We start from the raw sequence: 24,010 nt of genomic DNA, 5'->3' as shown, positions 1-24,010 counted from the left end.
CGACGCAACGCAGGCGATGCGGCGCGCGGTAGTGGAGGGCTCCGGATTAATTCTGACCATGTGGGGGTCTTTAAGATGCGCCGAAATCTCGTACACACGGGCGTCTTTGCTCTTCGCCTCCACCAGAAAAGCGGCCTCCGCGGCCGGGAATCGAACCCGCGTCCTTGTGCGGAGCAGCACAACGCCTTAACCACTGAGCCACCGCGGCGGGTCCGCTCAACGTGAAAGCTGTCGGAAGGGCAGAAGAGTGAATCGCCATAATGGGATCTGGCGCCGTTATCCGCTCACTGCTACCACCCATCACGCTCTTCGCCTGCCTGTGTCACTCCTCTCTTGATTAAGTGAACGGAGGTTCGTCCAATGCAATTAAAATTTCCCGCCTTCGCAGTGCATGTTCGCGCGCCGCCTGCCTCGGACAGCGCGAGTGGAAGTTCTGTTGTTTTTGTTCTTGCTTCCATCCCGCACGTGCCGGCGCCTTACTACGCAGTATAAAACGCGTCGTTTTTGGCAGCCACTGTTTTCTCCTACTATCGTAAAAACCAACCCAACGGGCGCTCCTAACTAAGTGAACGCGGGGGCTGCCGGTTAATTACACAGATTTTGCCTCAAATGTATACCTGCAGTTTTCTTTGCGCTAAACAACGCAAAGACGTATGACAAGCGCCAGCAATTCCGGAGTTTCGAACGGTGATGACTGTATAAACCGCTTGTTTTTCGAAGCCTCTGTTTGGGTCCGTTACGCCATAAGGCCATGGTGCTCTACTTGGGTCCGCTATCTTTCTGCGCCGCCTCATTCCGGCAGACACTAGACATTGTGACAGCGAACGAGCAACGATGACAAGACGAGCCCCTAAAATGCTCTGCACTTAATAAATATGAGTAAATCTAAATAAGCATGCATAAAGTGCCTTCTTCAGCATAGGTAGCGAAATACTGAAAAAATGAGAAGACTATAACTACCTTGGACAGGTTATCCCCACTGTTCCCAACCGCGAGGAAGGAATCCTGCGCTGAATAGGAATTGGCTGGGGTGCACTCGGCAAGCGTTCTATCGGTCATCGCATACGGAACAGAAACCTGGCTCCTTACTAAACAACTGGAAAGCAAAGTTAGCTCCGTGCAACGAGCCGTGGAGTGAGTAATGATACGATTAACACTCAGGGACAGGAAACGAGCATCCTTGATCAGGGAGCGAACTCGAGTGGAAGATATCGTAGTTAAAATTAGGAAGACGTGGACTTGGGCTAGCCATGTAGTGAGACTTTACAGGTGGATTACGAGGGTAACAGAGTGGATACCGAGTCACAGGACTGGAAGAAGGCGAAGGCCATTAACTCGATGGAGAGACGAAAGGAGAAAATTCGGAGGCAAAGAATGGACTGGGGCAGCGCAGGACAGGAGCGGGTGGAAGTCAGTGGGACACTCATTCGTCCTGCAGCGGACCTAAATAGGCAGTTGATAATCATAGTGATTGCTGAACACCGGGTTCATGGAATGTGTAAAGTATGCCTCAGTAAATCTAGGGGGGGGGGGGGGGTTGCAGGGCTTTAGTGTGGACTAATTGCTTTTGTTACGGGCCTTTTTTTTCGATGTTATGCTAGATTCATGCATGCACGGGTCCCGTCGTCTTTCTTGCCCGTATAATATGGAAACTGGCCCTTTAATAATGACCACGCCACATCCAGCAAAACACACTGGGCCATTCGCAAGAAGGCAGACGACTGCACTCGTCGTTAGGAAAACTGCAAAGGATGGGAACAAAGTTACTAGCTCGTTCTCATGCGACAAACGATGACCACAGCGACGACGTTTCACGAAACCTAAAAAGCCTGCTCTCCCGCGGCGGCCGGTAACTATTATGTTCCTCGACAAAATCCCCTAATACATGTAGCCAGACCATTGCTTACTGCTAAACCAGCAGTCACATTCGTTTTTTTTTTTTTTTTACTCATGGCCTGCGCTCGTCTCACTCCGTGCGCAACGTGAACGAACGAGCAGCAGACAGAAAAGCGGCATCCACAGTAGGAGCGGTTCATCACTCCGCCTCCAAAGGCCCACTGTGTGTCATCTCAAGGGAAATATGATTTTCTGCCAAGAAAAGCTCAAGTAGACTGAGCAAAAGAGTACTAATGGCAAGGGAAGTAGGCACCACTCAAAGAGGGTGTTGCCACAAGTCACTCAGGAAGAACTCCCCTCTTCGCTTCTCGGCCGGCGTCAAATCAACAGGCTGAGCGCAGGTGTTTCGCGTTTTCCTGGGGGATCCCGGTTCCGCATCTCAACACCGATCTAAAAAAAAGAAATAAAGGTAAAAAGGCCCTTTCTGAACGCCCGCTTGGAGCAATTGTGCGAATTTTCGCATGGCGCGCAAATTCTACGCGGTGCACTTCGGTAACCATAGCAACTTACTTGCGTCATCAGGAAAAGGCAAAGATATATATATATAAAATTAGTGCTACTAGCGCAGGAGTTTTACTCAAGCCTAATAGTTCGCCTGCCGTTAAATATTGTTGCCGCCTGTGCTTTTGTCGTATCTGCGCTGTTTTGGACGAAGCGCATTTCGCGACGGTACAGTCCCCGCGAGCTGGAAGAGTCTAGGGTGACGAGACGGCCGCTTCTCCCTGATTGCAGGAGGCGCGCCCTGTGCGAAGCTTCCGTCCAGTCTCTGCACAACCCTGCACTACTAGTGGTCTGGTGGGTCAGTGTTCTCGTGAAAGCCCGAATCCTTTTGTTCGGAGCGTGCTGAAACAAGCATGTGAAATAATGATGCAGGACGTTTTTTTGTCATTATGCCTCATTTGATTTTAGTTACGAAATAGGCGGCATCAATACTGAATAATACCATTTTTATGCATACAAAATGGGGGGGGGGGGGCTGTAGGCCGCTTGCTGGTGGTTAATTTCAATTTGAGGCATTTTATGCAATCTGAGCACCATTACAGGCGATATACCTTAGCATTAAGCAGAGCTGTTTTGGCATTTAACAAAAAAATTGTTGTGGTGGCTTGCCTTCTGGTTAAAGGGGTCCTGAAATACCTTCCGCCGATGCAGGGATGTAAATGTAACCAAATAAAGCAATGTATTAGCAATCTATCCTGCAAGAATATTTTTAAAGCGATGAGTATTAGCTGAGAAATCGTAAATCAAAAACCGCGCATTATCGTCGCGCCGTATTTTCTCCTTCTTTCAACTTTTTCTTCGCTGTTGACGGCGCGTAGGTCTTCCCTCCCATGATGCTGCGCTCCTCAGCGGTGACGTACTTCCGCTATTGCGCTCCTCAGACTGCCGTCTGCTACGGGCAAGCTCTTTCGGCTTTTTCATTTTTGTTGACACCATGGAAATGGATCCCGCACTCCGCTCAATGCTGCAAGAGCGAATGAAACACCTGGCCGCATGTGTGCGGCCTGGCCTTGCCGTTTCGCGGTTTACGGAGCAGCGGAGCAGCGGCTATAGCGAGAGGTGAGCCGAAGCCAAAGAACAACGCCCCGACGGGCGAGATTACAGTACAGGATTCGAGCAGAGTGACAGCAATGATTCACTGCTCAAACAGAAATTGGGTATAGCGCTTGAGAGGCTCGTTTTTATACCCAAAAGCGCCAACGGTCAAAACAGCGTTCCCTCTAGATTGCGCACACGCCACACACGTGACAGACACACACCACACTCTTTCGAGAGTTCGTGAGCAGTCGGTAGCAGCGGCGCACGCTGAGCCCGAGAGAGGGGAGAGAGGAGGACTCCGCTGCGATCGCGGATCCTCTGTGTCCTTGAACCGCGTTGAGGCGTGCTTTGCCGGTAACCGTCGAAGTTTGAAACACGCCGAAAGCGAAGCGTCTGACCCGGGATTGTCTAGACGTGAAAACATGAGTCACTGACACGGTGGGCCTTGTCTGAAAGGCGTACGTAGCGGAGGCTTCGCCGCACAGCCGATGAGTATTGGAACGAAGCCCAACGGCGGGCTCAATCGTAACAGGGTGGATAGTGCTTCTCATGGTCTGAATTATCTTTCTCGAGCGACGTACGACTAAACCTAGCATGGGGTATGTGCAGTGTGCCTTGCTAAAAGCCTTCTCGGCTTGCGCGCCAGAGTTAAGTGACGTGCTGTTCGTCCCGCAAACCGGGCGCGAGGTGAGTGCCGAATTTACGACGGGCAGGAGGAAGCAACCGATCGTCTGTCAATCGCGGTTCAGACTTGCAGCGCATGTTTTGACGTTGTGTTCGTTCGAAACGCATCTCTGGATTGTTTTGAAGTTGAATAAAATGTATGCGTCAAACCCGGGCATTCGGCTCAGGGCGTTCTCTGCGATTGCACGAAAGAAGTGCCACGGGCTTCGACGCATTCTTTATGGTACGTACTCAAGTAAGATACTACCATGTCGTGTTATGGCCGTGTTGCATTCAATACAAGCGGTTAAGCGTTTGTTTACACTTGCTTCGTTTGTCGTAAAATGTCCAAGCACTCCGCAACTCCTCTGGCAGATCAGCCGGCGAGCCGACGCTGAGCAGACGACACATCTCTTTGACGGAAGTGCGTGAAAAAGCCGCGCGATAGCGGGATGTCTACCTCATGACGAACATCTGGGAATCGATGACGTAGACACGTGAAGATCGCGGCGTCCAAAAACACGAACGGAAGGGTGAGAACAAAGCGACAAACTTTGCAACAAAAGTGTGAGCTTTCCGCTGCACGTAAAAGAGTAATACTTGGCACAGCTGACGTTGACGACCCAATCTAACGATTGCGCTAGTTCATTTAGTGTGCTCAAAACGCCTTTCAGGTCCCGTTTAAGACTTCACGTCACGGGATTTTAGCTTATTAACGACGAGCATTTCTAGATTTAAGTCAACTACCCACAGGAATGTCCTAGCCCCATGCAAATAATTCGCAGCCTCCTTCAATGAATTCCAGCTTCAAAGCGGTGCAGTGCAAGCCACGAGCCTTTGCGCCGGGATTTCATTTCTTCCTTCAGGATTCGTCCAATTCTCCTGGCATTAGTGGAGCTGATTTTTTAAATCCCGAGGGTCGTTTCCTTTAGTCGTATTGAGCTGCCGCAGCTTCTGAGGTGCACATACAAGCTGCGAACTGCTTCTTTTTTTTCACATCGGTGACGAGACCATTCGGTGCAGCGAAACGTTAGGCATCTCGAGCTTTTCTTCAGGGAATTAATTTTGCTGCCTAACGTGAAAACCACGCCTCCAACAAGAATCATTCGACCACACCGTGCGGGGGTGTGACTCACACATGAATAACTATAAGAGTTGATATAAAATTAGTGCCAGAAAAGTGGCCCGTGACAGGTTTGTATTAGTACAAGCGAGTAGATTCTTTTTGCCTGATGCGGTGAAACAGCACGGAGCAAAAAAAAAAAAAAAAAAAAAAAAGAAACTCGGTGCTTCTGACAAACTGGGACACGCATTTCCTGTAGCAGTGCAATAAAAAATGAAATAGTAATGCTGCGCCGCCCTTTACAGCAGATGGGCTGAGTAATGTGAAACAAACGGGGTAACGACGCAGAGGCAGTCGGCCGAACCACTAAAGTAAACCGGCCGTTCGCTCCCGAGTGCGCTGCGGCGGAAAGGCCGCCTTGGGCCACCGCCACCGAGGTTTCCAAGAAAACGAAGAGCACTTCCGAAACGCCGAGAGCCCAGCGCGTCTTCCATGCGTCCATTACCCTTGACGTCGTCACTCGGCGGTCTCCACCCATACGCGCTCCTCCCCTAGCCTCCCCTCTGCCCCTTGAAGGCGCTCGCGCAGAGTGTGCTCACACTTGCCGAGTATCGCACGTCGTGTCAGTATATCATGGAAATTTTTTCGAGGAAAGTTTGCACGGGACGTTGCCGGCACAGCTGAGTCTTACACCATCTGCATGGGAATGATAAGATAGCACTTCCAAACTTGCAGCCGAGGACGGAGCGGGGAATCCCAGCATAGAGAAATCGAGAGTTAAGGGCCTTCTTCGCAACAGACTTACAAATAAGCCTAGCGATGTTAAATTGGACTTCCATCACCAGAAAAATACAAAAACATAGCGTTCAAGCGAACTCAAGACGAAGAAAACATTGGCCGCGCTTCTGCTCACTTGTCGTCTAAAGATGATAGTCGTCTTCCGCTCCTGGACCGTAAATGCCACGCTTCTCTCTCCCACCGACCTCTCGCCCTCTTTGACGTTTGCTCAAGTCAATTCCGTTTTACCGCGGGCCACAGATCGAAGGCTGTCTGTGGGAACTTTTCGTTGCTGGTTGACTTTGAAGACTGCCATGAGGTCTAGGCTGGGGCGTGGGCTATTTTTGTATTTTTGCGTCGAAATATTTTTATTTTATTTTTTATTTTATTTACACATACTGCCAATCCCAATTAGGGATTATTGCAGGAAGGGCACATACATTGTGAAAGTGCAAAATTTATACAAAGGGTACTCACTGAAATATTGCAATACGAGTGAGACAAAACCGACAGCAATACATTTTATGACTACATCAGTACAAGTATAACTACATCAATACCATAGGACATCAGTACCAACTAGTACTGAAAAAAGAATGGTGAGCACTTCAAACAGTGCACAAAAAAACTCAGTTTACCCGCCGCGGTGGCTCAGTGGCTAAGGCGTTGCGCTGCTGAGCACGAGGTCGCGGGTTCGATTCCCGGCCGCGGCGGCCGCTTTTCTGATGGAGGAGAAAAGCAAAAACGCCCGTGTGTACGAGATTTCGGCACACGTTAAAGATCCCCAAGTGGTCAAAATTAATCCGGAGCCCTCCACTACGGCGCGCCTCATCGCCTGCGTTGCGTCGGCGCGTTAAACCCCACAATCAATCAATCAAAAAAACTCAGTTTGTCATTCCAAAGACAATATGTAAAATTCAAGCAGGGATGAAAAAGTTTCCAATGATTGACTGTTTGTTATATTGATTGGAAAATTATTCTAGTCACTAATTGCTAGTTGAAAAAAGGAATTTCAGAAATTCAGTACGGCCCTGATATTCATTCAGTGTCTGTGAATCCTTTTGTCGTGTCGGCCTTGTTTCTGCGTATGACATGTACTTTGAACTGTCTATGTTTCGCTGTTCATGAACTGATAGATAGAGGAATTTCTGACGTGCCAGTTTAGCGCGGTTTTTTATTGTTAAGAGACCTGCTTTTATTTAAAAGTTCTGTGGGTGAGTCTGTTATTCTGTACTTGTTATAAACAAATCTTATCGCTTTTCGTTGTATTCGTTCTAGGGCATTTATGAGACTGTTTGTAAAGGGAAACGACGCGACGTTTGCATATTCTAAGACGGGTCTGACGAATGCTTTGTAGGCGAGAAGTTTCGTTTCATGTGGCGCAGAACCGAGACTTCTACGAAAGAAAAACAGTCGTTTTAATGCAGCTGATGTGACATGGCTAATGTGGATATCCCATCTAAAATCTTGTGTTAAAGATAAACCTAGATATTTGTGTTCAGTCACTACCGGAAGTGGAGAGTTATTTATAACGTAAACGAATTCAGGTACATGCTTTTTTTCTGGTTATCCTCAAGAGAGCAGATTTTTTAACTTTCAGGGTCATTTGCCAGAGAGCACAACAGCTAGATATGTACTGCAAGGCATTGTTCAATTTTACGTGATCTTCTGGGGCGTTAATTTCTTGGTAAAGTATACAGTCATCGGCGAAAGGCCTCACATTAACACCAATGCCAGCAGGTAAAACATTAATGAAGGTCAGGAATAAAATGGGCGCCAAAGCACCGCCCTGTGGTACACCTGACGTAACATTGGCTATGGTAGAACTTTCGCGATTGACTTGCACGTACTGCGTTCGGTTACTCAGATAATTGTCTATCCAGTCAGTAAGTGGACCTGGGCCTATTGTTGCTTCTAATTTTCTTACAAGTTTTTTGTGTGGCACCCGGTCAAAAGCCTTTGAGAAATCCAATAGAATTAAATCGGTTTGTTTTCTGCAGTCTACATTGAGGGAGATGTCGTGAATTAGTTCAACCAGTTGGGTAACTGTGGATAGCCCTTTGCGAAAACCGTGTTGTAATGGCGATAAGATGTGATTATGGTCAAGGTACAATGTTAGATGTTTAAGAATTATGTGTTCCAGTAGGTTACAGGTTGGTCTGGTTAGTGAGATGGTTCTGAAGTTTGATGGGTCAGCTTCGCTACCAGATTTATGAACAGGGGCTACCTTTGCGATTTTCCATTCTTGGGGGAGAGAAGAGGTTGATAGGGACTTATTGAAAAGTATACGCAAGTATTTGGCTACCCATTCAGCATATCTCCTAAGAAATTCGTTCGGCAAGTTGTCCGGACCGGCACCCTTTTTAGTATCTAATTTTAACAACAAATTAAGCACTCCGGACTCTGTCCCAACAAGTGGTTCAATATGTCGGCGGTTGCAAATGTCAACATCAGGCACATTTCCGTCATCAATCGTGAAAACAGATTGAAAATAGTTATTTAGCGAGTTTGCTTTATCTTTGCTTTCTTCCGGTGCCGCGGGCCTATTACGGTTTTTGGGATTGAGGTAGTTCCAGAACTTCTGGGGAGACGTTTTCAAAAAGTTGGGTAGCGTACTTGTAAAATAGTTTGCTTTGGACATTTTTAGTTTATCTTGATTGGTGGTTTAATGCGCCGACGCAACTCAGGCGATGAGGCGCGCCGTAGTGGAGTGCTCCGGATTAATTTTGACCGCCTGGGATCTTTAACGTGCGCCGAAATCTCGTACACACGGGCGTTTTTGCTTTTCGCCTCCATCAGAAAAGCGGCCGCCGCGGCCGGGAATCGAACAGGCGACCTCGTGCTCAGCAGCAGAACGCCTTAGCCACTGAGCCACCACGGCGGGACATTTTTATTTGGGATTTCATGTTACTGATAGCTTGACTCAACTTGTTCCGAACTTGTGGCGTAGGTTTTGCCTTCAAAGTTTTTCTGAGGCGTTTTACTTTACGCTTGGAATGAATAATTTCACGCGTTATCCAGGGATTATGTTTTCTTGTTTTCTTTGTTTTAGACGGCACATAGTTAAGAACGCAGTGTGTTACGACCGCTTTGAACCTTGCCCATAGGATTTCTATATTTGTGTCTGAATCATTCGCAAGTAGTTCAAACGAAGCAAGTTCATGGAAAAGATGGTCAAGTATGCTGGTGTCATCGGCATGGTTAAAGTCAAGATATGCAGTAAAGGAGTTGAACGGTATTGGGATGTCAAATATAGAAACAGAGCCTTGAATAACTTCGTGGTCCGATATGCCTTCAAGAATTACGATCTGTGCTTGATCGCCAGGAAAATTATCACGGAAAAACACCAAGTCAAGTACATTAGAACAACACCCTTGAACAGGGGTAGGCTGCTTTACAATTTGGGAGCGATTAAATGTCACCATGATATCAATGAGCACATCCGAGCATGCGCTGTGGTGTTGCATTGTTTACCAGTTTATATCGGGCAAATTAAAGCCTGGCTCCGAGTACATGCCGATGCAGATACGTGTGCAATACTTGCAAGCTATCCTTGTCTGAAGATGGGCTGCGATAAACGCAGCCAACAAATACTGGGCGAGAAGTGAAGAGAAGCTTGCAAAATAATGCCTCGACTCCGATAACCTAAGGAAGTATTTCAAACAAAAGGTCTTTTTTTTATTAAAATGGCCACGCCTCCCCCACGTGTCGGCCTATCTTTACGAATGATAACGTAGTTGGGCGGTGTTACCTCAAAATCCTTTATCTCATTTGTCAACCACGTTTCTGTCAAAGCTACGAAGTCCGGTTCAGTTCCAAGAAGTAAGGATTCAAGCTGTACTAATTTTTGAAGCATGCTGCGGGTGTTAATGTTAAGAAATGTTACTTCTTTCGTTGGCTGCGGCGTTGTGGCTCGCATGGTGCTTCCGCTTCGTCGTTTTTTTCATGGTTGATGCTGTGACGGCCAGCGGTTACGAGCGCAATAGCATTTGTTTCCTCATCCCATCGGTACAGATCTTCGTTCACTTTTAACTTGTCATAGACCAGAAATACTTTGTATCCAGCTTCTTTTCTTGTTTTTACAACTTGCCAAAGCTTTTTTCTGATGTTTCTTACTCTATTTGAGAAGTCCTATCCAACAGAGAAAGCGGTTCCTTTTAGTTTCGTGCAGTTTCTAAGAATGGTTGCTTTGTCTCGGAAGTTGAGGAGTTTTAGTATGACTGGTCTAGTTTTTTGAGCATCTTGTTTTCCTATCCTGTGAATTCTTTCTATTGGAACGGGTTTGATCTTCAGTATGTTTTCAAGTATCTGCTCACTTGTAGTTTGTTCGAGGGTTTCAGGGTGTTCGCCTGCTCCGGTACACTGTACACAAGTAAATTTGACCTTCTAGACCGGTTTTCTAAGTCGTCTATTTTTAACGCCAAGTAGTGAACGGTTTTTTGAAGATTGGTTACCTGGGAGACACAGGACGTGATCTTGTTTTCCAGTAACGTTACTTGCTCTAGTTTGGCTTCAAAAGATTTCAACCGTTCTTTTATGTCATCTGCAATTACTTGAATCTGTTTCATGATCTTGGCCATATCGGGTCCCGGGTTTGTTTCAATGTCACCACTGAGCAACAGTAATTCCTTAATACAGACACACATGTCACACAATTGTGCACACATCTGCCAAGGGCACGGCAGCACTATTAGGCATAGGTAATTTGAACGAATACATTTGCCATAACGCTTGCTCACCTGCGGCAGATAAACAAACGGGTTGAGACGTTGCATCCTGGCAGTGCTGCCGTGCCCTGTGGCTTGAGTTGAGGGGTGTCCAGTCTTTATTTATACCACTCCAGTCTGCCAGCAGCGCCGTCTCCACGTTGTGGCGATCTGCGTCAGCACATGAAGTCACCGAAGCAGGCCGGTTTCCAGGCAAATCGCCGAGCGTAGATTCCAAGTGCGCAATGCGCACATGATGCGCTTGGTGGCTGGGAAGTGGTGCGCCGTCGAATCCAGATAGCAGAGCCGGGTCTTCGCTTCCTGCTTGCGTGAGCATCATCATCATCATCATCATAATCATCATCATCACCAGCCTATCTACGCCCACTGCAGGGCAAAGGCCTCTCCCATTATTCTCCAATTATCTCGGTCCTGTGCCAACTGTGACCAATTTATCCCCGCAAACTTCTTGATCTCATCTGCCCATCTAACTTTCTGCCGCCCCCTGCAACGCTTGCCTTCTCTAGGGATCCACTCTGTTACCCTTAATGACCAGCGGTTATTTTGCCTTCGCATTACATGCCCTGCCCACGTCCATTTCTTCTTCTTAATTTCTACTAATATGTCTTTAACACCAGTTTGCTCCCTGACCCACTCCGCTCTCTTCTTGTCCCTTAATGTGACACCTATCATTTTCCGCTCCATTGCCCGCTGAGTCGTTCTCAATTTAAGTTGAACCCTCTTAGTGAGCCTCCAAGTTTCTGCCCCGTAGGTGAGTACCGGTAAGATGCAGCTGTCATACACTTTCTTCTTCAGCGACAATGGTAGGCTGCTATTCATTATCTGAGAATGTCTGCCATATGCACCCCACCCCATTCTGATCCATCTAATTATCTCTGCCTCATGGTTGGGATCTGGGGTCACAACTTGGCCTAAGTAGATATATTCGCTTACCACTTTCACTGCCTCGCCACCTATCTCAAACTGCTGTGCTGTCCTGAGGTTATTGATCATTACTTTAGTTTTCTGCATATTAATTTTCAGGCCCACTGTTCTACTCTGTTCGCCCAGTGCGGAAAGCATGCTTTGCAATTCGTCCCCCGAGTTACTTAGCAAGGCAACGTCATCAGCAAATCTGAGGTTACTGAGGTATTCTCCATTAACCCTTACTCCAACCTGTTCCCAATCCAACGTTCTGAATACCTCTTGTAAGCATGCTGTGAATAACATTGGACAGATTGTGTCTCCTTGTCTGACACCCTTCCTTATAGGTATTTTGCTGCTCTCCCTATGGAGGATGATGGTAGCTGTAGACCCATTGTAGATATCCTCTAGTATCCTTACATAATGCTCATCTACCCCCTGGTTCCGTAATGCCTGAATGACTGCTAGGGTTTCGACCGAGTCAAATGCTTTCTCATAATCTATGAAGGCTATATATAGGGGTTCAGTATACTCAGCGCACTTTTCTATCACCTCATTGATCGTGTGAATATGGTCCATTGTTGAATAACCTTTACGGAACCCTGCTTGTTCTTTAGGTTGATTGAAATCTAAGGTTGCAGAGATTCGGTTAGCGATTACCTTGGTAAATACCTTGTAGACGACTGACAGTAAGCTGATCGGCCTATAATTTTTCAAGTCCTTCATGTCGCCTTTCTTATGGATTAGGATGATGTTCGCGTTCTTCCAAGATTCCAGTACCATTGCGGTCATTAGGCATTGCGTATACAGGTTTGCCAGTTTTTCAAGTACAATTTCTCCGCCATCCTTCAAGAGGTCTGCTGTTATCTGATCCTCACCAGGTGCTTTGCCCCCTTTCATTTCTTTCAATGCCTTCCTTACTTCTTCGGTCGTTACTGGTGGGATGTCTATCTCCTCTGAACTACTGTCTCGTTCGGCATTATCCTGTATGTCCCGGCTACTGTACAGATCCCTATAGAACTCCTCGGCCACTGTGACTATTTTATCCCTATTTGTGATGAGATTGCCTTGCTTATCCTTAAGTGCATACATCTGATTTTTCCCCACGCCAAGACGTCAAGACGTCTCTTTACTGCTTTCAGGCTACCTCCGTTCTTTACAGCGTATTCGATCCTCTCCATATTATACTTCCGTATGAGCAGCAGGACGCCAATTATCTGCGGCAGATAAACCAACGGGTTGAGACGTTGCATCCTGGCAGTGCTGCCGTGCCCTGTCAGTGCGCAATGTCAGTGCGCAATTGTTCCTAAACGAGCACTTTTGTTTATTTTTTATCCTATATATCGAGCCCATATCTATTTTCAGTTAAAAGTACATTGCCTAGTACCAGTTAAGTAATAATGCTTTGCCTCAAATATGTATAACGTTATCTTTTTGCTCAGCAATGTTGAAAAGTACTAAGTACGGTACCACATTTAGTGGTTTGGAAAGGATTTGCCTTTATAAGCTAATATCTTTCATTTATTCCACCTTAAAGGCCCGAAGGCATTACATAAGGGGGGGGGGGCGGAGTACAAGGTATGATGAACAACTCAACAAAACTCAAAGGGTTCCAAGCGTAAACATTCAGAGATCAGTGAGAAAAAAAAGGTACAATATGCAAAGCAAAACGTCAATATTACCAAATGCAAATAAAAAGTAAAGGTACAAAGGTAAGCTTCCAGAGAAAAGTGGCAGCAGTTTATACAGTAGTTAAAAAGTATTTAAACATTGGCAGGGAAAACAGCACATTCAGTTAGATTGCGACACGTGACATTTTAGTTTACTGCGGAAAATTTGGCGGTTATTGCACGTGACTATATTATCAGGTAGTTTGTTCCACAGTGTTATCCCATTGGGAAAGAATGAAGTAATCATTGCAGAGGTGTGTCCGTTTATTGGTGCGATAGGGTGACTGTGGTTTATACGGGATGAAGTTCTGTGCGATGGTTGAAGGAGGACGTGCCGTGACTGAGGGTGATAATAGAAAGCATGCATTAGACACAATCGAGAAATGATACGACGAGATTCAAGTGACGGCAGTTTCAATGATTCTTTTAGTGCAGTAACGCTGATATCGTTAGTGTATTGGGAGCAAATAAAACGGGCAGCGCGGTTCTGAATCCTTTCTAAATCGTTAGTTAGATATGTTTGTGAGGGGTGCCAAATTGAGCAAGCATATTCTAGTTTCTGTCGGACGTAAGTTTCATAAGCCAACTTTTTAATGTCTGGCGAGGCTAATTTTAGGTTGCGCCGCAGGTATCCGAGAGTGAGTGAAGCTTCTGAACAGATGATTTGAATATGCGTTGACCATGATAGCGACGATGACAGGTGCACTCCGAGGTATTTGTATGATTGTGTAGGGCTAATGGGAACAGACTTTATGCTATAGGTAAATTTTTCTGGGCTCATTTTGCGGGTGAATGAAATCGTTTCAGAATTCTTGTATCTTTCGCCCGGCTGGCTGAATTGAGGGACAAACGAACGGACGTACACAGCAGAATTTTCTGGAATAAGTAGCTCAAGAAAGACTGTTGTGTTTAAAAATCCAAGCAGTGTCTACGGCGTAGTGATGATGAGCATTATGATGCTGGTGGGATCCCGGCAGCAGTGGCGGTCTTTCGGAAGAAAGTGGAGACCGACCACGCCCGTGTGCCGAAATTTCCGCGCACGTAAAAATTACCAGGTGCTCTGAATTAATCTGCAGCTCTCCAGTGCAGCGCACCGAGTGGCCCACTGCAGCTTTATGCAGTTGAAACCCGGGATTTTAAGGACTAAATGATGGAAGCTCAGATTAACCCGCAAGACTTGAAGGTAACCTTCACGACAATCACGACGGTTTCAGCCCACGATTGCAGCCGATTTGCTTCTTCGCTGCCGCAACGAGTTTTACTCCATCTTTGTCGCTACAACGGCGAAGAAGAAAATCGAAGACGCTGAATGAACGAACGGAACGCGCACACTTATAGGTACACTGAACTGAAGTTGTCAAGCTCCTGTTTTCGCTTGCACTGAGTAGAATGGCTACAAGAAACACACTTTCTATTGTTTTTCCGGGCGATAAGGCTGTATTTATTTTATAAAGACTGAAAGAAAAAAAACTACATGCGTGGTTTGCGGCGCCACACTAACAGAAGTGACGTCAATACAAGGTGCACCGTGATTGGACGATGCCCAAGATTAGAATTCAAACCCGTTTTGGTTTCGGTTCTGTGAAACAACATGCCTGGCATCCGACTTTATCATTGGACGGGCATTCTTGATACCTCAGTAATCGGCATACCACGTTTCTGCCATGTTGTCGGCTGTAAAAAGGGTCAGATAAGCACACCAACACGGCTACGAATCGAAACAATCCCTAGCCGAGGCGTACGCAGTGGATGAACGCCCTCCGCGTCACCATAGGCGCTCAAATGCGATCCGCAGTAGAAACACCACGCAAACGAGAACTCACCACCGCGTCAGTGTCAGTCTGCGCGCGTTTTGCGAACTCGCTTGTGAAGCAATGAACGTTGCAGCGCTAAAATGGTGAATTCAGCAGAGAAACCATTGCCCCAAAACAAATAAATCAACTTGAAAAAGCGCACTATCGGGGATTCAAACATGCAATTTGCAAAACGATACACCTGGTGCTCCAGACCACTCGGCCATTAGCCAGTGATGCAAGGCCGACAATATAATGTATATAATGTATACCCAGTTCACATTTTTTATTTACTTTTTTATTTATTTTTTATTTACTTTTTTTTATTTACTTTTAGCACTTCAAGTAGCTTAGATCAATAGTTTTTGTATAGAGATCGTGCAGTAAGCATCCCCCAAATTCCTACGATATCTCATGTCTAGCTACTGCATTCCTTTGACGGAAAAGCGTTCGCAGATGTGTGGTCGTGCTGCTGACCGCGGTGCTAGTTCACCCAGCTAACAAAGCGCTTCCCGAACCCTGGTTTTACGGTTCGCGATAAAAGTTTCGGCTGATTTTCATTCCAAAGTACCTATATTAACTTCGCTGACTATTCTCGCGCCTTCAATTGGCCTTAGATTTTTCTAATAGCGTACCAGTCCGTGCAGCCTCGCATGTGCGCTTGCCTGGAGAGACTTGGACTTGATACAGACTACAAACTAACAAACTAAAGGCCCATTATTCATGGCACAAACGTAGCGTGGCTTAGTTTCAATTGAGCGAACGAATTGCGACGATCCGCCGGCCGCCGTCCGACAACACGCTGGGCCGACTGATTCTTTATGAGGGTCGGCGACTCAGTTTTCTGCGTACAGCTGGACCGCTGGGTTTCCCTTTCCAGTAGCCGTACGAAGCTTCGCTTTAGAAGCTACGTGGGCTACCAATTTCCTATGCAAACACAAACCGGAAGAAGACGTACGCCACTATAATCACATGTCATGTTCGGACGGCTGTAGCACTTGTGATTAGACTACAATAGACATGTCGCTGAAACTGTAACCTTGAAATCACAGTACTTGTTAATGCGTCGTTGGAAAATGCTCCCTTGCACGTCTATTCCAATGATTAGCAAAAACAAAAATAATACATCTGCGCGTGCTTTAAGCTTAGATTTTTCCCTAACCTCGCCCCCAGGTGCCTTATAACGGGAAAAAGGAAAGCTTCTTATAGGCGCCTTAAGCTCTCATGAGAACGCCTTATGAATTGCGTGTGAGTACTTCTTTATACGTACCGTTTTTCGCCACTTCCGAACAGCTGTCCTACGGAATAGGTCAAGTTTGCTTTCTGAGTACGGAGTAAGACTCTAGATTTCCACCAACAAGCTTGTTGGTGGAAATCTGTTGATAGCTTAACCCGCGTATTTTATTGTTTCACCTAGGTGAAATTATAAAATACGCGAATTAAGCTGCCCAACGCAGCTATAAAGAGGGCATGGTGTCCATCGCCAAATTCCCCTACACCAGTGCACTTGGTCGATTTATTTTGGCGTAGCTCCTGAATCTAGGTGATGATGTCTGGCAACTCCCCGAAGACACTACCCCTAAACTTTTAGGGTTGCCATCAGGGGCAGGTTGGAATAAATTGTGTCCAGGTGGTAGCTGTTATCTTTTAAGTTCCCTCTGCTCTTCATCCACGAGCATTCCAATCTCCTTTGTCTCCTCACAGCTTCGTAGTTCTTTTTTCTACCGGAATAGCTGAGCCATGTTTCCTAGAGCAAAAAAAAAACGAAAAAAAAAAAAACACGCGAACACCAGAGAAGAATGCGGACGAGACAGACGCGGCATTCTTCTCGTGGTGCTCGCGTCTTCGTGGTGTTAGGAAACATCCCAGCGTGAATTTTCCGCAGTAATTACTTTCTGTGCATTACGTGTAAACTGTACGGCTACAGGAAGGAGGCCTTCGCCCTCGCGTGCACTTGGAGGATACTACCGCATCTCAAGAGAATTTGTCGAACAGTTGTCTTTCTTTCTGCAGCTAGAAGATCGATGCCCCCCCATTTTGGGTGCCCGTCTCGACAAAGCTCTTCGTTGTAGACCAACCAGCTCAAGCTTCAAAAAGCAAAGCATTACCCTTGCAGTTATCCGAAAGATTTTCCTCTCAGACATCGAACTTCTCGACCTTGGGGCATCTCTAGCGACCTTGGGCTGCATTCCCTCCTTCCATTTATTCGTGTTGGCCTGTTCTGCGTTATTTGTTTCTCATCATGGCTACCTTGAGGTTGTCCAGTGTTGTTCACACAAGTCGTACGTAGCCTTGAAGTTCAGCAACTGCGTAGTTGGCATCATGCTTCTCAAGCAACGCTTCTCGTCGGACTGAGGAAAAAAATCCCCGCATTTCCCCGAGGGGAAGAATGTGAAAGTGCGAATGCACGAGTTGAATTTGCGCGGTTCGGTAATGTTCGCGAAGGAGAGATCACACACACACACACACACACAACTACAAAGAAAGAAAGATGCATTTATTCACAGACACCTTTTTTTGTTGTCGTTGTACTTGATTGCTAGAGCGGATCTCAGCTTTGAAATTTCGTGTCAGTACTCCTTTAAGCGGGTGCATTAGCCCTTCTCAAACCCGATTCCTGGCCAATCCCCCACGTGGGTATGTGCCATGTCAGCGGCCAGGCAGCGCGCGCCCATCTCCCCCCGTTGCCAAGGAAGACGAGGAGATTCCTGGCCAATCCCCCACGTGGGTATGTGATGCGGACATCGTCGGTGGACGCGGGTTCAGGGTCGCTTAAGAAGTGCATTGCACTTAAAATATGCGATCCGCCTGAACGCCTTTTCGCACATCTAGAAAACCAGGCCGGGCCGCTGTCAACCCCGCTAGTCTATCGCTCAGAATGAAGAGACTCTCTGTTCTTCCAGCACTGGTGCTGCGGAGCATCCGGAGCAAAACGCGAGCGGGGTCGACACCCGACGCGAAATAGCAGCGTTCGTGGGAGATCATTTCTGTCGTGCCTATCGATGACCTTTGGGGAAACCGTTTGCTTATGTAACGCTAATTGGAGAGCTTGCAACGATCAATTTTTAAGCCCTGAGATTAGGCCCCCCGGAGCTTCGTACCCAACAAGAGTTCATAAGACAAGATTTCGAACTAGAACGCCCGGATATTGCATGGACGCGTTTAGTAGATCAAGGTTTGTAGTCGAGAAGCCCTGTAATTTAATGCGGGCCTCGCATTATTGCTGTTGCCCTACTCCTCTTTTTGAACGTCTGCGCGATTTCCTCAGGCAATTTCGAGTTGCTCATTAGCTGAGGCTTTTAGATGTCCTTATGTAAGATCAGATAACACAATCTCTACTTAAAGCAGCCTAAGTGGATAATGTACGGTTGTCGGAAGTGTGGATTAAAATGCTGTGAACAGTTTTTCAACATCCCAAGTATATAGCCATATGATCCCTTGGTGTGCTTGCGTCATGAAGAGGGAATGCAACTTAGTTTCTATTTGCTTTCCTTCTGTCGGCTCTTTAGTTTCCTTCATTAACTCCAAAGGCGAAATGTGACCGCTTGTTGTCGTTTTTGGCGTCAACGTGAATAGCGCCAAAATGGCCGCCGCCTCAAAAAGAAAACAAACAAAAACATAGTTGGGCTGGTGGGGATTTGAGGCCGGCTAGTGAGGGCAGCAGCCGGTTGCGCTAACCACAGTAGAGTGAACTTGAACACAGAGTGGTCCAAACGAGCTGCCAAAAATGAAGGAAAAACAGGGTAAAAAAGGTAATCCCCTGAAGTCTTGCGATGGTCTCGCCGCCATGCGGTGCTAAGTGGCAACTTGGTCTCCTAAGTGCATAGAGTTTCTTACTATATACTTAGTAAGAAAGTCTATGCCTACGTGGATTGTTTAAAAACAAACAAATAAACAAATCAATAGTTTTAAAGAAATCTAAAAATATAAACGAGCAAATATTTAAATAAATAAATAAACGCACTTCCTTGTTATTACTGCGAATCTGAACATGAATTCTCTGAACTCTTGCGATGGTGGCGCCGCCGTGCGCTTGCCTCCAAAACCTATCACATCGTCTGCTACATGAACTTCTGCGACTCGGAGCCCATGCATGGAAGATAATGCACCCTATGGCTTGAAGACAGCGCATAAACGTCAAAATCCGGGCGTGAAACGAGTAGTCCTCATGGCTAAAAAGTGCACCGGTAGTGCCACAGTTCGCCAAATATATGTTTCTTTTCTTAATCTACCCGCAATTTTTCCCATTTGGTGAAAAGCGCTGCCGATCTTCAGCCTAGCATCTGGCTGCATGAACACGCACTTATGAGGCGAAGGTTCAGCAAATGTGACGTCGCATAGAACAAAAGGATGTATATGTAGGCGTATATATGTATATGATGTATTTGGTGCTAAAAATATTGCGGTGCTATGTTTTTTTATTATCGAAAACTGGAAATTTGCCTGTGTTTGCCTTTTACAAGGAAGCATGAATATTGATTGCACTGTAAGAGTATGACTATTGCACGCCGTGCCGAACAGAAAATAAATGCTAAAGGTCAATATAGCAACCCTTAAGCGTAGCCTCCCAAGGCTTCGCGCTCATTAAAACAAAAGAACTAAAAAAGATATATAACACTACGGCGCTGGTGAGAACCGAACCTCGGTTTTTCTCGTTCTTGATTCGTTCGCGTTGTGAACGTGTTTCCGCACTTTTTTGGACCAACCTCTGGACCCTGCGACCATCGGACGGCGAGATATCGCCTTCTTTTGGTGACCGCCCCCGGAGACGCATCGCTAAGCCTAGGCGAGGCAGCGCCGACGCCGAGTCGCTCCCCGGCATGGAGAAACAGCTGGGTGCTAAGCCTGAAGGTGCAGCTGGCGCCGTGGCTGCCATCGCCTCTTCTCCTGAGCTATGCGCGGCCGGCGTTTCCATCCAACGTGTGGGTGCCACCGTGAAGATGGACACCGTAGTTGAAGGCGAAGCCATCTCTCCCACGGAAAATATTCGGACCCGACAGGATGGCTACCTCTCTACCGTAGAGCCTTCGGTCGCGCCCAGCAAAGTCGCCTTGGCACCCTCACCGCTACCGGTTCAGCCCACCAAGGTACGGCATCAGCATCCTCATCACCGTCCGCCGTGCCGTCCCGTACCGGCGCAACGTCCAAGAATCCGCCACCGCCGAAAACTGCGCCGAAATATCGACCGTCTCCCCTTTCTAAAGACGACATAAAAATTGTCATCCGCCCTCCAGATGGGCTCAACGTCGCCAATCACTCGGGGACTACCCTGTTCAACGCCCTACGCCAGGCTCTTACGCTTGAGGAGACGCGGGGACCACCTCATCGTGAACCTGGAGCAGAACCTTCTCGTCCTGAGCTCTCCGAACCCTGACAGAGCGGAAAAGTACGCTCACATGACCTGCCTCGCCTTGGAAGACGCAGTGTTTTCCGCTCGTGGCTACATTGCTTGCCTAGAGAACACTGTCAAGGGAGTGATCCGCGGCATCCCGTCTAACCACTCGGCCGCAGACATCCACGCTGCAACCCCACCGCTCTGCAGGCTCATCCGATGGGCCAGACCAACACAGTGCTCGTCTCTTTTGTGGGCAGCCAGGTACCCCACTACATCGACTACCAGGGAACCATCACTCGGCGCTACATCCACATGCAAAAACACAAGGTTTGCTCGGCCTGTGGCAAGCTGGGCCATCGAGCCGACATGTGCCTGTGTACTGACAGAGCTTACTGCACTTCCTGCGGCCTGGTAAACCCCATGGAAGAGCATGAGTGCATCATCAAGCGCGCACTCTGGGGCCTAGCTCATCCAAATGGAGATGCAGTCTGCCAGCAGAGGTACCGCACCCCCTTCGTTCTTCGACAGCGACAGCAACGGTGGGCCCGCAGCCGCAGCCGCAAGCGCAAGGACAACCCCCACCACAGCCGTGATCGAACTGGCTCCTTCCCAAGGCTCCCAAGTCACTCATATGCGTCTGACAGCAAGCCTACCACCCCGTCGACTGTGCAGCGGCGTCGATCCCGGTCGAAGTCCAAGGGCCGTGGTTCCCAGCCGCCCCCTCCGGCAACGAGTGCATCCAGTGACTTGCGACCGTCTTCTCAGATGAGCTGGGCAGCAGTGGCCTCCCCTAACCGCGAGCAGCCTTCCCGCTCCCCTGCTTTGCCAGTCCGTCCTGCCTCATCTAACCCACCCCCTCCGCCAGCCCCTCGTAACTCGCTACTTGCCTACCTTCGCACCTTGGTAAAGAGTGTGGTCGCCACTCAACGTCAGCTTCAGGCCGACGTAAAACAACTGCAGCAGGCCATTCGTACTCCCCCCCCCCCCAGGGCTTGTCTCAACTCACTGATCCCCGGGTAATGAGCGCCTCTCAGCCTACGCCCCGCACCTTAAACGTCGATCTGGTGACACCAACACTGAAACCTACTCAACGGTTTCCGATGTTAGGGCTCTTGAGGAAAAATTCGACGCTGCCAACACTGCCCGTTGTAAGTAATTGACGGCGTTCGTCAGTCAGTTCGCGGGCGGTAAAGCATCCGTTGCCACCCTGAACACGCAGTTAGCCAAAGTCCTTCCCAAAGACGCACCTGTCCGCACCAAAGCCGCAGCCCCCGGCCCAATGCGTCCCACTCCGTGCATTCGCATTCCGGTCACCTTAGTTTCTGTTAATAATGGCGACTCTTCTGCAGTCTCATCTTCCCCGGCTACCCACCCCCGGCCTGCAAGCCTGTTTAGGGTCTCGCAGTGGAATCGTCGTGGGTTTCCGTCGAAGCACGGCAATCTCCAACATCTTAATCACCTGCGCCACCAGTCCCTCCCAACGCCTGACGTCGTTGCCCTGCAAGAGACAGAGGTCCCTGCAAAGTTACCCGGCTATCGAGCTTTTCACCGTCAAGTAACAGAAACAGATGCCCCTGCATGGAGAGGTGTGACTATCCTGGTGTGACGTAACATCCCGGCATGCCAAGAAAACCTCATCGCTTTGGTTTTTATCGAAATCTTACCTGCCCCAGGAAGAAGAAGCAAAAAGGACTCCACATACTGAACATGTATAGTGCCGTCAAACAATCGCAGAATCTCACGTTACTTCAGCAGAAGGCCTGGTCCTACGCCAGGGGCCAGCCACTGCTTATTGCCGGCGATTTCAATGCCCCGCCCCCTGAATGGGATTATCCGCATGTGTCACAAAATGCCGTGCGGTGCTCTCTACGATCCTCTCACATCAGATGCGCCTCATCACGTTGCCGGCACACCCTACGCGGCACACCCGACGCGGCAAGGGAACAGCGCCCAGAGCGACACCAGTCCTGATCTGACCCTCACACATAACATCGCCAACTCAGTCTGGCGCAACACTGGTCATGATTTGAGAAGTGACCACTATGTTGTTGAAACCCTCATTCAAGAGGGAACTCCACTACAAAGCACCTGTTCCCACAAGTTGATTGACTGGGATATCTTCCGATCCTTCTGCCATGCAAACTTACCTGACCGCTTCAAAGATTTGGATGACTGGACTGCCACACTCCTCGAACAACGTGACGGTGCAACCAAAACTGCCCCTGAACAGGCTCACCTTGATCTGGTTGATTCTCGTCTCCTACACTTATGGGAAGCCAAGGAGGGCCTTGCGCGCCGACTCCAGAGGCAGAAGCACAACCGCCCCCTCCGTCTCCGCCTGGCTAAGCTCAACCAGAACATTAGCAGGCATGCAACAGACTTGACAAACCAGCATTGGAGTGCCCTTTGTGACCGCATGGAGGGAAACATGAATGTTCCGCACACCTGGAATATTCTCCGTGGCCTGCTAAATCCGGAGAAGAAAAGAGAGCACACCAAGAATGAGATGGTCACCCTCCTCCACAAGTCACCGGGTTCCGAGCAGGAGCTTCTCTGACAGCTTCAGGAGCTCTATATTCCGTCCGCTGCCTCCGTTCCTCCCCCAGATTACACCGGCGGCCCCAACGAGACCTTAGATCACCCCATCACGGTTGCCTAAGTAAGGGCTGCTCTCACTCGTGTCAACGTTCGGTCAGCCCCGGGTCCTGACAGCATCACCAGCAAGCTTCTTCGGAATCTCAATGGAGCCGCTGAGGAGGCGCTCACACTACATTAACACAGTGTGGTCGTCGGGCCGTCTTCCCGCATCCTGGAAAACAGCAAAGGTCTCGCGTATCTCCCAAACCGGGCAAGAAATTGGCTATAGCGCATCTCAGACCTATTTCCTAAACCTCTTGTCTGGGCAAGTTACTTGAGCACGTCATCCTGGCCCGTCTGCAAGCCTATATGGATGATCAGGGTCTGTTTCCTCACACCATTCTGGGCTTTCGTCCTAAACTGTCTGCCCAAGATGTTATGCTGCAGATTCAGCATCAAATTTTGTATAACCCCCTTATCTCCCGGCAAGACACTAAAGTAATCATGGGCCTCGATTTGACCAAGGCATTTGATAATGTCGCTTATCAACATATACTAACGGGGCAAACCAACTTCGCGTGGGACCCCGCACCTACCAGTAGATTCAATTTTTTTGCTGGTCGCACTGCATACTTCTCGGTTCATGGCCTTGAATCGCACTCTATGTCCTTGGGCAGTAACGGCACACCTCAGGAGTCAGTCATTTCCCCTTTTCTGTTCAACGTGGCTATGCTCCAGCTCCCTCCCCTCTTGGAACGCATCCAAGGCCTGCACCACACCATATACGCGGATGACATCACCGTTTCGACCACTGGGGGCAGCGATGGTGACATTCAAGACCGCCTTCAGCAAGCTGCCAACATCATCGCCACTTACGCCCGAACGGGGACTCAGCTGCTCACCACAAAAGTCTAAGCTCTTCTACCACTCGAGAAAACGTCGCCATCGTGATACCTGTGCCCCTGATGTTCAGGTCACGCTACAAGGCAACCTCATTCCGCACGTGCCCTCCATACGCATTCTCAGAATCCGAATAAAAAAAAATGGGGCTAACACCGAAATTATCC

General features: G+C 48.1%; 1 protein-coding gene and 1 pseudogene across 1 annotated transcript in view; both read right to left on the bottom strand.

The window, feature by feature from the left end:
* Window positions 1–24,010, bottom strand: part of LOC144156278 (alpha-1A adrenergic receptor-like) — a 464,281-nt gene that overhangs the window by 99,437 nt on the left and 340,834 nt on the right. The window lies entirely within an intron of this gene.
* Window positions 9,769–10,993, bottom strand: LOC144162727 (uncharacterized; annotated as a pseudogene).

This window comes from Haemaphysalis longicornis, unplaced genomic scaffold (genome assembly GCF_048455015.1).
Source record: "Haemaphysalis longicornis isolate Haplotype H1 unplaced genomic scaffold, Haemaphysalis longicornis Haplotype H1 scaffold_1, whole genome shotgun sequence".
NCBI classification, from domain to species: domain Eukaryota; kingdom Metazoa; phylum Arthropoda; class Arachnida; order Ixodida; family Ixodidae; genus Haemaphysalis; species Haemaphysalis longicornis.
This window is presented reverse-complemented; position numbering and strand designations above follow the sequence as displayed.